The sequence below is a fragment of the Mytilus trossulus genome, chromosome 9 (genome assembly GCF_036588685.1).
Source record: "Mytilus trossulus isolate FHL-02 chromosome 9, PNRI_Mtr1.1.1.hap1, whole genome shotgun sequence".
Classification (NCBI taxonomy): domain Eukaryota; kingdom Metazoa; phylum Mollusca; class Bivalvia; order Mytilida; family Mytilidae; genus Mytilus; species Mytilus trossulus.
The window spans coordinates 16,660,841-16,677,348 of NC_086381.1; the positions used below are offsets into that span (position 1 = coordinate 16,660,841).

The window sequence follows — 16,508 nt, forward strand, 5'->3', positions numbered from 1 at the left end:
TCCAATATCAAAACCTGATAGTTTTTTTTCGTTTTTTTTTTTATCTTATCCTGCCTTTACAATTATTCCTTTAACATGGCCCTTCATTTTAAAAATACTCCAAAGGAAGGCACACTCACATGTTAATAAGACCATCTTATCAATAAGGCTCTAGAAACAGAAAACTTTACCTTTCATCCATCCATCGAAGTTTGGTCCCCATGGTGCCACCCCTCTATTACAAGACGTGTCATGGAGGTATGGAGAGAGGTCTAAATATTCCATCATCTGGGATACAATATACTTTGGTATAGATTTGGTTCCTTTCAAGTCCCTTTCTGTCAGCCATTTTGACAGGGAAAATCCTAAAATATTTCAAGACATTGCTAGGTAAAAATTCATGATTCACCAAAGCATTTAATCAAAAAGTGTAATGAATAATAATACAGTGGATTTATTATTTTAGTGGGTTTCGTGGGTTTTTGTTGGTACATGTCAACCTGGAATACAACACTTATTGCAAATTTTTCATAGGCTTAATGTTAATATGTCGATTGGTAAAATGAAATAAAATATCCATGAAAATGCAAGTGTTCCATAATCCACAAAAATTGGTACCAATGAAAATAAATGGATCCACAGTATTTCAAATGGTGATTAACTGATAATTTGTCACTGCTGGTCAGCATTTCATCATAGTTTGCTTGCATGTATAATAAATGAAGTAAAGGCATATTATTTTGTAATATTCAAATGCAAGTTTTATGCGAATAAATTTTACACACAATCAATAAACTATTCAGTGATCTAAGTTTTTTTGTAAATCTTAAGAATATTTGTTTAATTAATAGTTCTATGGTTAAATGCCTTAAACAACCTTCCTTTCACAAAATATACAGGTACCAAGAAATAAGACTCATTTAATATTCAAGACAGCCATAATGTACCTTCTATATGGAATCCATGGGTGAAGTTGCACTGCATCTTTGGTATCAAAGAATTTCTTAGGATAACAGCTGATTCTATAGCACAAGGTCCTTTAGATTCAAAACATACACTGATGTTCATGTTTACAATATACAGGTTTTCTTCATTTAAATCATCTACTGTTAATCTGTTAAATATATTTAAAAAAAAACTTCAACTCCTGCTTCTGTAGGACAAAAAAAGATATATGCAGTTTAATAAAAACAGTTTTTGTATACATAGTTATCAAAGGTACCAGCATTTACATGAGAATCTATCATCAAAGGGTAAAATGTAGGTCAGGATGATCCAATTTCTATGTTCTGTTTTGTATCATAAAAGTGAAATGTACTAGTAAAATATCCTTAACGTACCATTTTGAATTTCTAGTATATTTATGGTTGTATGTTCAATATATAGGAGCAAACAGTTCATGCATATCAGGAAAGGAACCAATTAATCAAGGAGGAATGTTCTAAAACTTATGGACATGATATTTCATATAAATTGTGGCAAGGCTAAATCAGTGGTCAAAATATTTGCCAAAAAAATCAAAAGTAAACCAACAACCTTAATGTTCATCTTTTTGTTAGACCTAATTGATGAAAAGATTTTTTTTGCAAAATATAAAAGATTAAGAGCAAATGTGTAAATTTCAATCAGGAAATAACAATAATATATCTAGAAGTCATCATAAAGCTAGTGATGACAGACAAGAACTTATTGTCATGTTAAGAAGCTAAGAATTACTGTGGATTCGTTTATTTTCGTGGGTATCAATTTACGTGGATTAAGGAAAACTTGCATTTTGTTGATGTTTGATTTCATGGTTTTGCCAATCTCTGCATACAAGCATATAGAAAAAAATTGTAATTTGTTGATCATTTGAATTTGTGGTTCACCTGTACCTACGAAAATTGGTATCCAATGAATAATAATGAATCCACAGTATACGCTTTGACAGACTAACTTGAATCTGACTACTCCATATAAAGCCACATCAATAACTGATCCCCAAGTATAATCCATTAGACTGGTATTGAATTTCATCCTCTCTATACCAACTGTCATTCCTAGATAACATGGATCTATATCCACGGTGGTGTGGACAGATCGTCCTAATAGTTCTACATCTACACAACAATCCACTCCAGTACATGTATCGGACAAACTGCATGATATTTCTGATGGCAGTGTTGGCAGAGTGTCTTCTAGGGCTGGGCAGGCTAAAAATAAAAGCACAAGCATCAAAATGTAATCTTTCTAGCTATGTAAGTTAAAAATTCTAATGCAACAACATTTGTAATGTTCATGACAGGTTTATATAGATGTCTTAACGTTGTTTGTTGTCAGTTTCATTAGAATGGAGATAACAATATTGTGGTTTAAGCTCAGATGGCATCAATTGGTTATTTGATGGTGGAAAATACCTGTTTACTGTCTTCTCTAATGCTTCACCAGTAATCTTAATTTGCGACCATCAATTCCCAATTCATGCTATGAAGACGTACGCGCAAGTGCAGAAAATGTATGATTTTAGATGGTTTTCTGTCAGTTTGTTTTTAGATTGAAGATGATAATATTTCATTTTTAAGCTTCAACAGCATTAATTGGCAATAGATGGACGCAAATACCCGCTCACTTGCTCCGCTTTAAAAGCGTTGACAGTAAACTTAATTTGCAAACATCAAATCACCTTTGATGTTGTAGGAATTTAAAATACAATACAGTTCTCTTTTCTTATTATATACATATCAAAACAAGACAGGTCAAGAGTTATTATCAAATTTGTCTAGAATGAACTGACTGCTGTATACCAACTTATTTATGCAGATACTTTATTTCGCATTTAGCACTTTCTAGCCCTAATCGCAGCAATTTAATTTTGAGATTTTTACAAGTACTTGGTGTAATTAAACATGGAAAGATCCAAGTTTTTATTTTTGTGACGATTTATATTCTTGTTATTTTCCTTCTCGCAAAAGTCATCAAAAATAAATCACTCGGGAAAATCAGTTTGTTTACAGTATACACAATGTAAACAGTGCCTTACCAATGTTCCATCCATTTGCCTCAGTAGGCTGATAGGGAAGCAATGTTCTGTTACATTCACTGGTTTCATAATATCTAACAATCTCTAGCTCCTCAAGGAGGTCTGTCAGTTGGTTACCAGTCAGTTTTGTCATGGGCTTGTATCCAGTTTCAGTGTACCATTGAGTCAATGAGAAATCTGAAAGAAATATTATATTTTGGCATAAAATACAGAAATGGAAATGATACCTAACTCCCTCATCAGAAATCCCTTTTATTTTTGTATGCTTAGGGAGAAGCGACAGATACCAAAGGGACATTCAAACTCACAAGTAGAAAATAAACTGACAACATCATGGCTAAAAAAGAAAAAGACAAACAACAGTACACAAAACACAACATAGAAAACTAGACTGATCAAAACAAATTCCCACCAAAAACTGTGCATAAATGATTATAAATGTAGTTCAATGTACCCTTATTCCAAATTGTTCATTAACCTGTTTCATCAACTGACAAAATAGTGTTATGTCCAAAGACTTGTTAATTTATCAGTTCAGTTCAGTTTCTTGTATATTCCTCGATTAATTGTGGAGCACTACCCTTAGGGTATAATTTTAGCAACTATACACCTTAAAACATAAGGAAACATTTAGTTATGTACAGATGACTGAATTTAGGCAATAATAATTAAAATCACAATTAATTCATAGGATTGTCATCATAAAATTTAAATATAATATTCATAATGTGCTGAGGTGTAAGAAAAAGTTAAGTAAGAACTGGATATATTTACAAATAAGAATTTAGAATTTAAGTGGTCTCAAACTAAACTTTTTATAATTGTTAGTTAAAAGTGCTACACATTTATCTCAAAAATTTATTAAAAAGAAACTTAAAATTATCATATAGAAAGCACATAAAAGGACATTATTTGTTTGGTAAAGATTTAAATTTTTGCTAAATTTCTAACATTGGCAAATAGTTATCAAAGGTACCAGGATTATAATTTAGTATGCCAGACGCGCGTTTCGTCTTCATAAGACTCATTAGTGGCGCTCATATCAAAATATTTATAAAGCCAAACTAGTACAAAGTATGATTAAACAAAGATGTGTTTCCACATGACACCATGATGTTATGGTCCCAGCTAATACTGCTATTAACAGTAACTCACCAGTTGTCAGATAATCTTTATTGAAGTTACATTTAGGTTTGGGTAACTGTATGTTCTCAAAGATCTTTACACTGTAATCACATGTACTGTTAAAGTCCCAGCAAATACTGCTGTTAAGGCTTACAATGTATACACCTTGTCCTGGTAAATCCTCTACATCAATGCTGAAAAGTATATTATAATTTTGTCTGTACACAAACAATAGAAAGATATTTGTGTAGAAAAATAGGTACAAGTAAATTTCCTGCCATAAACTAAGGATTCACATAAAAACAAATATCTGCTTTTTTTTTTTTACAATATATCTCATGTTAATAATTTGGTCATTGAAAAATTTCTGAGTAATCAAGAAAACAATTTCAAATGCCAGAAAAAAATTGTTCACAAATTGACCTTATAAAAAGAAAATTAAAATGATTAGGAAACTGCTAATTTAGGACTTTTTTTTAGATAGGTTATCATGGTTATAAACATGATATTTATTCACACTCCTTCAAAATTACCTCATTCTAATTATTCCTTCCATTTCAAACAAGTATTGAGACTCTGAAAAAAGTGACAGAAATATTTTTTCAACACTATACATGTTAAACTAATGTAATTTTCAGATATTAAATTAAGTATGACTATGCAAATTAATACTGTATGAAAAGTAAACTTAGATTTGGCAAAAGGAATTTAGATTTTAACAATAACAATAAGACAAAAGCAACAGCACAGCATATAAAAAGTGTTTTAAATAAATTTGAAAATAAAATCCATCAAAAGTATACATCTAAGTTCACCTGTCCCAAGTCAGGAACCTCTGGCCTTTGTTAGTCTTGTATTTTTTAATTTTGGTTTCTTGTGTACAATTTGGAAATTAGTATGGCGTTCATTATCACTGAACTAGTATATATTTGTTTAGGGGCCAGCTGAAGGACGACTCCAGGTGCGGGAATTTTTTGCTACATTGAAGACCTGTTGGTGACCTTCTGCTGTTGTTTTTTATATGGTCGGGTTGTTGTCTCTTTGACACATTCCCCATTTCCATTCTCAATTTTATCATCTGTATATATTCATTGTTATAATGCAAATCTCAAAGTTAACTTGTAAAGTTTATAAAGACAATCTGAGTAAACATCAGTTAAATAAAAATAAGAATATCATAAACAATCTTCTATTCACAAAATCCTATACTTACTCCATTTAAAATCAAGGAGAGATTGGGTAAATGTGTATTTTTCTGCTCCAATGATAAGTTTGAAGTCACATGGATCTATGGTAAGATAGATGTTATAATTTCTCTGTGTAATCTCATCTTTTACACAACAGTCCACTGATGTACACTCTTTACTGATGTGACAGTGTATTGGTCCATCTAACACTCCTGGGCTGATCCGGAAGCTCGGGGGGCATTCTAAAAAAATTAAAACAAAACAAATGTAGTAGTATATATGTCATATATATACAGACTTTATACCACTGCATCAAGTGAATTTTGACCAATGAAGAACTGCAACCAAATGAACCACACATTGATTAAAAAAACATAATCAATTGGTTTGAACAGTAAATATCTGGTAAGAAGTATACAAAGGATTATACAACCCTTCTAAAATGATATGAGTGGCCTCAGTGGCCGGTGGTATGAGTAGTTATTACTGTAATCACTAGCCAGTCAACACTGAGGTTGCGAGTTCAAACCCTGCTCGTGCGGGTGCACTCGACTCCAATCTTAATTGACTAGGACTGTCAGTTTTCTTATAGAAGGTCGGTGGTTTTCTCTGAGCACTCCGGCTTCCTCCACCAATAACTGGCCGCCATGAAATAGCCTAGAAGATGTGCTTAAAAGTGGTGTTAAAAACATAAAAATCAAATTAAAATCAAATGATATAAGAGGAAGTCTTAAAAATATAATAATAAAAATATGAAAGTGTAAAGAGTCATATAACACTTCCAGGATTTGATGAGGGGGAGTGTGCACAATTAAACAGTTCTCAAATTTGATGACATCACTAACCATTTGTCCATTTACTAGAACCTGTTGGAATTTCACATTGTCCATCATTGAGATAAAATCCTAGTCTTGTTTCCTCCAGTAACTGTGATACTTCATACTCAGCCAATTGGGCAGCCTTAAAACTCTTCTTCTGTTTCCATTGGTCAACAGAAAATTCTACAAACAAGATGAAATATAATTCAACCTTGAAAATAGAACAGAACAAATAAAACATAAAGGAAAAAGAATTTACTTTTTATCAAGATGGTATAACATATTGGAGTAATTTGGAGTACCTTCTCTTATTTTTAGGATTGAAATCCAGATATGGTTATTCTTTTCAATATCAATGTGGTTTAAACAATTCTTTTACTGTTGATTTATTAATATTTGTTGGATACCAATTATCTATTTAATTATAAATTTGTTTTCTATGTCATTTGATTGCTATTTCATTGACTTAAAGCATTCAACTACATATATCAATATGCAACTTCATAGCCAGACTGCTATTACTCAAAAAGAAGAATGCAGTTTCCTCTCTGATAAATATTTTTTCTATACCCCATCTGCTACCATAGAATAATAAAGAATGTAAATATTCCAAGAAATCATAAGAAACATTGCAATATAACTTACCCTGAATTTGATAATCTTGTTTCCAATCACAGACCACTTTAGGCAGTTCTACTTTATCTAAGACTGTAACAGATTGTGAGCATGCCTGACTGGACTCAAAACAACTGTCAAACTGTAGAGACAGTCTGTATCTGTTGACCAGGACTAGGTCTTCAATCTTATAACTGAAAGTAGTAGGGTTTAATGTAAAAATATGGACTATCAAATGTACTTAACTTAAAAATGTATTCAAAAGATCGATTTCCAAATTTACAGGCCAGTTTATTAACTTAATAAAATAATTTCAATAGCATCAACTATAATACTTTATTGAAATGTTCATGCTTTTAAATTTTGGGATTATACTTTGACAGTAAATAAAACACACACTACAGTGGATTCATTTATTTTTGTAGGTAAACATTTTTAGGATAAGGAAAAAACTTGCATTTTCCTGGATATTTGATGTCAAGTATATAAATGACACCAGCTACATAAATGGTTTACCTGAATCTAAATACCCCTCTTAACCAGAACAAATCCTGAGTTCCCCAGCTGTAGTTGTATAACATCTGACTGTATTCCATTCCCTCCAATCGGACGGTCAATCTAAGGTCACATGGTTCAAGATTTATCTGTAAGCTGACAGTTCTTTGTAGTATTGGAATGTTTACACAGCATTTAATGTCTGAACATTTGTCTGTCACATGACAAGCAGAGTTTGGAGGTAGAGATGCTAAGGGGATGTCTTCTGCACAGGCTGTAAGGAAATAATGTGAATGTGTTCAAAAGGCAATTATTGTTGAGGGCTGTACATACCCTGAGTCTCACCTTCAACTGATTTCTTTTTTAATTTTGCTCAGGGATCTTTTGATTATGAAGACTATTCTGTTCATGCTTTGTGTGTAAAATTAAAAAAAATATATGTCTATCAGTCAAACAGGAAAAACGAAAAAAAATAATACTAAAAGTTTTATCTCTTTATTGTAAAGACACTTTCTTTCAAGTTTCATAAAATTTCATAAAGGTTTGACTAAGTTATAAAATGTCTAAATTGCCGGTTTCAATTTCTGTTAACATACATATTCATCTTTACCTGAATTCCAACCATCTGTTTGTGGTTGATATGGTGCTTGACTTCTATTACAGGACTCTGTCAAATACCAGCCAAGGTCAAGGTCACGGTACAATTTGGAAAGGTCAAGGTTATTCATTGGTGATGTATTAATGCCGTTACTACTTGACCATGATCTTAAGGAAAAATCTACAAAATAATAAGTTACTTGAGAAAATTTGCTACATACACACTGATTTAATGTTATACTTTAAAGGAAAAATGTTCCCCCTTTATAAGGAATTGTTTAGATCCTGTTTAATTAAAATTATCCAACAAATTACGCCAAAACAACTATTCTAAGATTCTAAAATATAAGATCTTTTATAATGATCTTTTTCAAGACCTAAATATCAGTAGGGTTAAATTATGTCAGAGATACTTACTTGGAATATTGTAACCAGTCTGTTTATTTCTGGTCAGTTTAGGCAGTCTGGTGTGGTCAAACACTTTAGCTGTCCAGTCACATGATTTGTACTTTTCCCAGCACAGTGATATCTTCATGCTAATTAGGTATTGGTTTTGACTCTCCAAATCATAGATATTATATCTGATCATAAAAGGCAATTTGTAAAAAAAGAGGGAAAGATTTATACAATGTCTTCATAATCACTAAATTTATTTAAATTCCTGTTTGATCAATTTGATCAAAACTTGACTTCAGTAACAGATTTATTCTAATTCTTTAGTTTTTAAATGAATATTTCGAGACAAAAAGATGTATTCATAAAACAAGAAGTGCTGAACTAATATAAACAATATGTTGATAGCAGATCTGTAAGTCTCTGTGCAATTCATCTAATGCTTTTTAGACTATCGCGATTTATAACTTGTCACATTGATTAAATACTTGTCTATTGTTGAAGATTTTATGTCAACTTCAAGATGTCTTTTGGTTACACAGCTGTAATTCATCTTTTATAGAAATGCTAGTTAACCCAATGAATGAAATCTGTTCAAAAACACAGCAGCTTATATTACAACATAGAGAGGAAAGGTATGAAACGTATGTCACAATTCTTCCTTTGACAGATCTTGATTCACTCAATGATGAAGTATCATATCTACTTCAGAACTTCCTTAAACATAACCTCAACCTAAGTTGGACAAACATGTTGCTCAACTGAAAGTCCTCCCCTCACTGGCATGATATAAAAACAAAACTTTATTATAGTATACCAACCTGATTCTGACAACACTATTCAGTCTAAATTCATGGTCTTTACCTAAAAAATAATGACATTGAAATATTCAATGTTGTAATGGATAAAACTTCCTAATCTAAATATCCAACAATTAAAAAGAGAAAATGGATAGTGTTCTAATTTCTGTTTCCTGCACTTTGCACTTTTAAATTAGTGCTAGTCTACCTAAGAATCAGGCACTGGTGAAAACATGATAAACAAAAACCCACTCAGGTTGACATTAATTTATGTTCAAAAGGTATAATGATGCAAAATATACCATTCGTTTCATTGTCCTGTTCTGGTAATTGGAGATAAAATTTGGTTACAATGCACTAGAAATTAACAATTAAGGGGAGCTAACTCTGTAATTTGCTTTCATTCTAACCAAAGTTTGTCTTAAGATTTCTCAAGTTAACCACACAGAAACAAAAGACCTACCATTTCTAACTCAGGATGAGTGTTACTTCAAAATAAGATGGCTAGGTAGGTGGGTTTTTTACAGCCATGTTTTGATTTTTTTCAAAATTGCCTGATTCTTACAAAGACTGGCACTTAAATAAAAAATTCTCAAAGCCACAGAAAGCAGTTCACCAAAATATTTGACCAGAGGAGTCATTTCAACAGTTTGTCCATTTCTATATTAAGTATACTTGAAGATACAACTTCAACATTCAGTAAAGCAGAAATTATTGGTCTTTTTTATGAAAGTTTAAAAAGTTAAAAGATATAAATTAGAAAAAGATGTTTTCTAATCTGTAATGTATATATCTCTTTTACATAACCCTCTAAACAAAATCAATCAAAAGTTATTATCAGATATTAACAATGACTATAATTTACCAAAGTCAAAGTCCAGCAGAGATATTGGAAACTGAAGCTTTTCTATTCCAACATTGAGTATTTGTGTATCCTGGTTTAAGTCTAGTACAGCCCTGAATGTCTTGCCAATGAAAGGTACATCCATACAACATTCTACTGAGGTACAGGAACTTTTTAACTGGCAAGTCAATGGGTTAGATGACAGATCTGGTAGGGTTACATTTTCTGGGCAATCTGAAACAGAAAACAACATCGATCTTGATTAAATCTGTTTAAATTATCTTTCTCATTCTGAAGTTCTAATTACTTTAAAATATTAAAAATATGAGAATACATTATTTGTATGGAAAATAAATTAACACTACATTTACATGACAGGTTCCACCTGTGGATCTGCTTAGCCATTTTAAAGCTTCCTGAGCACCTGAGATAACTAACAGTTTTTGGTGGGGTTCAAGTTGCTCAGTCTTTAGTTTTCTACGTTGTGTGTTGTTTTGTTTGTCTGTTTGTCTTTTTCATTTTAAGTCAGGGGTTTTCAACTTGTGAGTTTGCATGTCCCTGTGTTACAATTCATATATCTTTTACTTTCTATTAATTATTGTAAAATAAGTTAATCATAAAAAAAAACTTCTTTTCTCTTCATTAATTTTCTAGTAATAAAAAGACTTATAACAGCAAATTTATCTGCTTTGAACATATACATTTTATTTTTGTTGAACAAGTGAATTCAGTACCTTTAATCCAGCCAAAAGTACTATTTTTCCTAGTACACATTGGAGTATTCAGATAGTTGGTTATGTCTAATTGTTGCAACAGCTCTGATGAGTAATAATCAGGAAGGACTGTGCCAGGTTTCTGGTTCCTTTCTTTGGTCCATTGGTCAAGGGAGAAATCTAAAGAAATAATCTAGTTTTATATTTTTATTAAATTCTATAATTTGTGGACTAATACAGAATCAAGACAACATAAAGAAATAGACTACACATGATCTTTGTGTATCAATTTAGTAGCATTAAATTGATTGTGTATCCTTACACTGATACATTTAACATTGTCAGTGTGTGATCTAGAAGGTAAACGGACAGAAAGTCACAGGACAAAAAGTCACAGGACATAAAGTCACAAATTAGATAGGACAAAAAGTCACAGGACAAAAAGTCACAATTAATCCTTCGACAATTGTTTGAATATATAAAAGAAAGATCTTGAAATATTATCTTTTTGTTACATCTATTCATTTTGAAGTGTAGGACATTGTTCATAAGCTTTATTAAATAAAAAAATAGTAAATTTTAATCATTCAAAAATGATATTTCTTGGCACCATGAAGCCATTTAAGTACCATGTCATGATGACATCTTGTTTTCATAACAATTATTTGATCATTATTGATATTTATTGAATAATTTTTAATTTCAAAGTTGCTTTAAGTTTAACACTTCAAGAAAAAAAAAAAAACTTTTATTTTTTAAATTATTTTTTCTTGCTTAAAGAAAAATATTCTAAAAACTAAATTGTGACTTTTTGTCCTGTGACTTTTTGTCCGTGACTTTTTGTCTGTGACTTTTTGTCCTGTGACTTTCTGTCCTACATTCATATAGAATGCCTATCCAATGTCAGCAAACTAGTAACTGGGTGTCTTTAGTTATCTCTGGTATGCTTTGTCCTTTTTCTTTCCACGCTATCTTAATGTATATCCTAGATCTACTTTTAAATATAAGTTAAACATCTCACCTTTGACCTTATAATCCTCAGTCCATGTACAAGTTTTCTTGGGTAATCTGACATTTTGAAGGATTGGTATTCTGATGTTACAATTACTGCTGCTCTCCATGCAAAAACTGAAGGTCAAGTTCATCACGTACATTCCTTCATCTTTAAAGTCATACATGCTGTATCTGTTGAAACAAAAAAAACAACAATGTGATAAAAAAAGTCATGCAAGCTATATACGGTATATGGAAATAACTCAAACATGTTGTATTTAAGGAAACAAATAATAAATACTCCATTTCTTTGGCAAAAGAACAACATATGCTGTATATTAGCATTATATCAGGACTATAACCTTGAAATACTTGATAACAAAATATTGTTATACATGTAAACTTTTGTATATTGTGAATTCATTATTATTTGATACTAGTACCTCATGGATTTTGTGGGTACCACGAAATTACATGTGTAATGAATGAAAATTTTTCAAAAGTTTGGATGCAGACTACCAAAAACCCTGAAATAAAGAACCACAAAAATGAAGCTCAAGAAAACTGGTACCCACACCAAAAGGTGAGGCCCCATATTATCAAAGTTAGTGTTGATTTAACATGGCTTACTCAGATCTCAGTAGTCCAAGAAGGTTAAAATTCTCGGTTTTACCATAAGTGTAGTCCAGTAGTTTGTACTGGTTATGCATCTTCTCTATACCCACAGATAGTGTTTCATAACAGGGATCCAGTCTGAGGTATGTATCAAATGTTTTGTTGAGCAGTGGTATATGGACACAGCAGTTTATATCTGTACATGTATCTGATATGTGGCATACAATGTTGTCTGGGAGATCTGGAACGGCTAGTGTTGTTAGACATTCTGAAAGAAACATTTCAAATTATCTCTGTGTTGATCTTTCTCGAGAGCAGAATGCATTTGTTTTTGTGTGTGATAATTGAAGATATTAAAATGCTTAAAAAACTGTAGCCTATCATAAAGCATAAAATACTTTTTTGGCATACATACCGTATTTGGCATGTATAGTCCGCATTTTTTTTCCTTAAATATGTAGTTTGTACAAGGGGTGCGGACTATGCACAACTATAGACGGTTTTCGAAATTTATTAAAAAAAAATTTTTTTTTTTTTTTTTCAATTTCTTTTTTCCTGCATTAACAATGTATATTGGAGACGTTTATTGTATTTACTTCATTTAATTCTTATTCTTTATTCTTTTTTAACTTTTCTTTTCAAAATTGATTATTAAAAGTAAAGGTGTGACATCCTGCATAGGTAATCAAGAGAGGTAATTAAGGATTAAGTATGGGTGTGTAGCAATTAAATAATGATGTCAAGTTTTGACAGGTGATAAATATTATAATCCCAGGCAATAAAACAACATGATCAATGAAAAGATTATATAAGATTAAATAGTTTTAAAATTTTGATTACTGCTAATTAATTTAGATAAATGTTTGATCTCTTTTTTCTTTTGTTCCATAATATTCAGATTATTTCTGTAATATGATATATCAGCTTGGACATACTTAGACAAATGTTGATTTTAAAATGAATCTCTTGATTAATAACTACTTATATAATATTATTAAATATTAACTACCTGATGAAAAGTTCTACCATTTCATTTTTTTATGAAATAAATAAAACATAATTATTTTTTTTTATAAAATACATTGAGAATAGCTCTCTTTCAATTGATTTTTACAGTGAACTAGACTTTTACAATATTTTTTTTTTTTTTTGTTTTTTTTTTTTACAAAACTTTTTTTCTCGATTTTAAGGGGATGTAAAGGGGGTGCGGACTATACATAAATGCGTACTATACACGGCCGAATACGGTATAGCAATACAACATAAGATCTGTAGAGCTTTTAACTGACATACATAAATGATAAACACAAGAATATCAAAATCACATTGCCCAAATGAAAAAGCCTAGTCTATGTTAATATTTTCCCCTGAAATTCTTTTTAGAAATTTTAAATCAACAGGTTCCCATTTCTTTTTAAAAAAATCTCTTGAAACATATTACTTGGCATTGACAATAAATATGAACAGCATTTGCATAAAATGTAAAATGGTTTCCTTTGAAATAAGTGCTGAACTAAGTGAAGTATACATTTGTATCTTAAATTTATTCAAATGGTATTACATTAAAAAATCAAAGCGCGAAAGCGCTGTAAAGGCAGTTAATTACAGGTTGTGTGTATGTCTAGTCTAGATACTATAGTATATCATTATCTTCCATAGTACAGAGGTGGTTTGTAGTATTTAAGATTAAGAGTTCTCTTGTACCTAGTTCACCTATATTCATAGTCTACTGTTTCAGTATATTTTCTGTACCTCGCCACGAAATGAATTTTTTAAGACATAGATTTTTTTTTCTTATTTACATAAATAGACATCTTTTAATTATTGATTATATACACATATTTAATGACTCCCTTCCTATGAAAAGTAGTTGACAAAGACTGACTAGTCACCGTACTGTATGTATTGCAAGAACATCAAGTAACATAATGGTAAATGTGCATAGTTACATGTCAACTTTTTTGATGACCATATTTTTTAACTCAAAGCAAAATTATATTTCAGTATAAACATGATAAAGTAATTTACCAGTATGATTGAAAAAGGAGTTTTTCATTTAGAAAACAATGACATCTGGTGGTCATATATAATAGTCGTCTCATTAGCATTTTAACTATTTTCCATATTTGCAATTAAGACAAACATGACAATAGAAGAAAATGATGCAATGCAAAAACAAAACTTACTTGTAAATTATGAAATTCTCTTTACGGTACGAGTTTTTCTCATTGTTGGCGATTGTACAGTAGTACCTGTAACTGCTTATAATGCCCATTTGTTATGCACTTTAGTTTGATAAAACCACTACATATCATGTATATACCACATCTCCTTATCTTTATATGCATTACAACATCATTTACAATTGTAATTCAAATCTATATATCAAACACAGGCACTTGTCTCAAAAAATAAAATTCCTATATACCTTAACATTAAGGTATATATAGGGGGAAAAAAATTTGAGACAAGTGCCTGTGATATCAAAGCAAAATGAATTGCACCACTTTCATTTATGCATCCTTTGACAAAATACAAGTTCTTAAATTACACAATATAAATTTATTTATATAAAAAAATTTTAGTATACGACTCTTAACAGATACAAATCAAAGAGCTGATTGCTCTGAGGTGGAAGAAGGTGAATAAAAGGTAACTTGAATTACCATAAAAGCAGGCTGCTTTGTTCCATTATCGTTATGATGTAAAAAAAATTCTTCAAACAAGAATGTGTCATAAGTATATGGATTTCCCATCCGTACAATCATTTTCTATGTTCAGTGGACTGTGAAAATTAGGTAAAATCTTTAATTTGGCAGTAAAATTATAAAGATCATATCATTAGGAACACATGTGTACTAAGTTTTAGGTTGATTGGATTTCAACTTCATAAAAACATACCTCGATCATAAACTTTAACCTCAAGTAGGAAGAACGGAGAGACCAGAAAACATAATGCCCATAAATGGGACATAAAGATAGTAAGACTTGTAACATAGATACCCAACAACTTTTGAAAGTTTTCATGTTTTTTTTAGTGCGCAACAACAATTTCAAACATTACAATTTTTAGCAAAGTATTTTGCACGATCTGGATTGTCTAGAAAAAGTGTCATATTTGTATAATGAACTTACACGCTTTTTTCTTAAGTCTGTTTGCATGTTTCTAGTTATTAAATCGGTAGAAAAGATGAACATGTAGCTAGCAGACCAGGGTTTATTTATTTGTGTATTAAAGAATATTAGATGCTTGTTGAAATTTCCAATTTTGAATTATGCACAAAGATTGACCTTTAACAGGTTGGGAACAACACTCCAAATGAGGGGTAACCCTTATTTGAAGAACATTACAACCCACTGTTAAAAATGAGCACCTTTATATTCTTATTATTTGATGAAACTTTTCCCAGCCCAAGAACTATGCATTTATTAAGTATTAAATGTTCAAAAATTTAAACATGTCAAAAAGAAACCTGTTTGTTGGTCTTTGTGAAAAAAAGGAAAAGTGCATTGTCCTTTAAATGATTTTTAAATTGCATAAAAAAATATGATATGTTACAACAAGTATTATGTCAATAAATGAGCATAATAGTCCCAGTCCCATATATTATATCAAATATTATTGGATGCCGAATTGACTTTAAATAGGTGCCGATTTGACAAGATGCCGATTTAACCAGGTGCCGATTTGACTTTCTATGGGTGCCGATTTGACCAGGTGTCGATTTGACTTGTACCCAAAAATACTCAGCTAAAAATATCTGATTACCCGATGAATCTATATTCATTGAATATTCTACAATAATAAGTAGATCTATTGCTTAATATGTGAAAGGGCTGGAGGATTGATGAAGTGATTTGTATCAGTTACATCACCACGATGTTTGCGATGTTTGCTTAAAAAATTATCAGCTGATTATGTAATGATTAAATTTGTTTGAACTTGCAGTTTTTAAATCCTATATTCTTTAAAATAAATCAAATGTCCTGAAATATTTATGTGAATTATTATCTTCCATCCATAGTTTGTCTTTACTTGAATGTTAAGTAAACAAATTAATATCCATTATTTACATTTTCACACAGGTAAACTAATTTGGCTATAAATAGATCAAAGCATGTCTGTGTAAAATCTCTAATCTAAAATCGTAATTGTTATAATTTTATTTCTTTAAATAATAAAATTTAAATTTATGAAAATAATCATGATTGATAAAATAGTATTGCATAAAGTTTACGTTTTCGGAAGACTATCAATGTTTAGGTCATAGTTCTAGAGACTTCTTCAAAAATTTGTCAACAAACCAATATGGCC

The 16,508-nt window shown here is 30.7% G+C and overlaps 1 pseudogene; it reads right to left on the reverse strand.

The window, feature by feature from the left end:
* The window catches only part of LOC134684333 (uncharacterized), a 285,814-nt pseudogene that overhangs the window by 138,059 nt on the left and 131,247 nt on the right, over window positions 1-16,508 (reverse strand).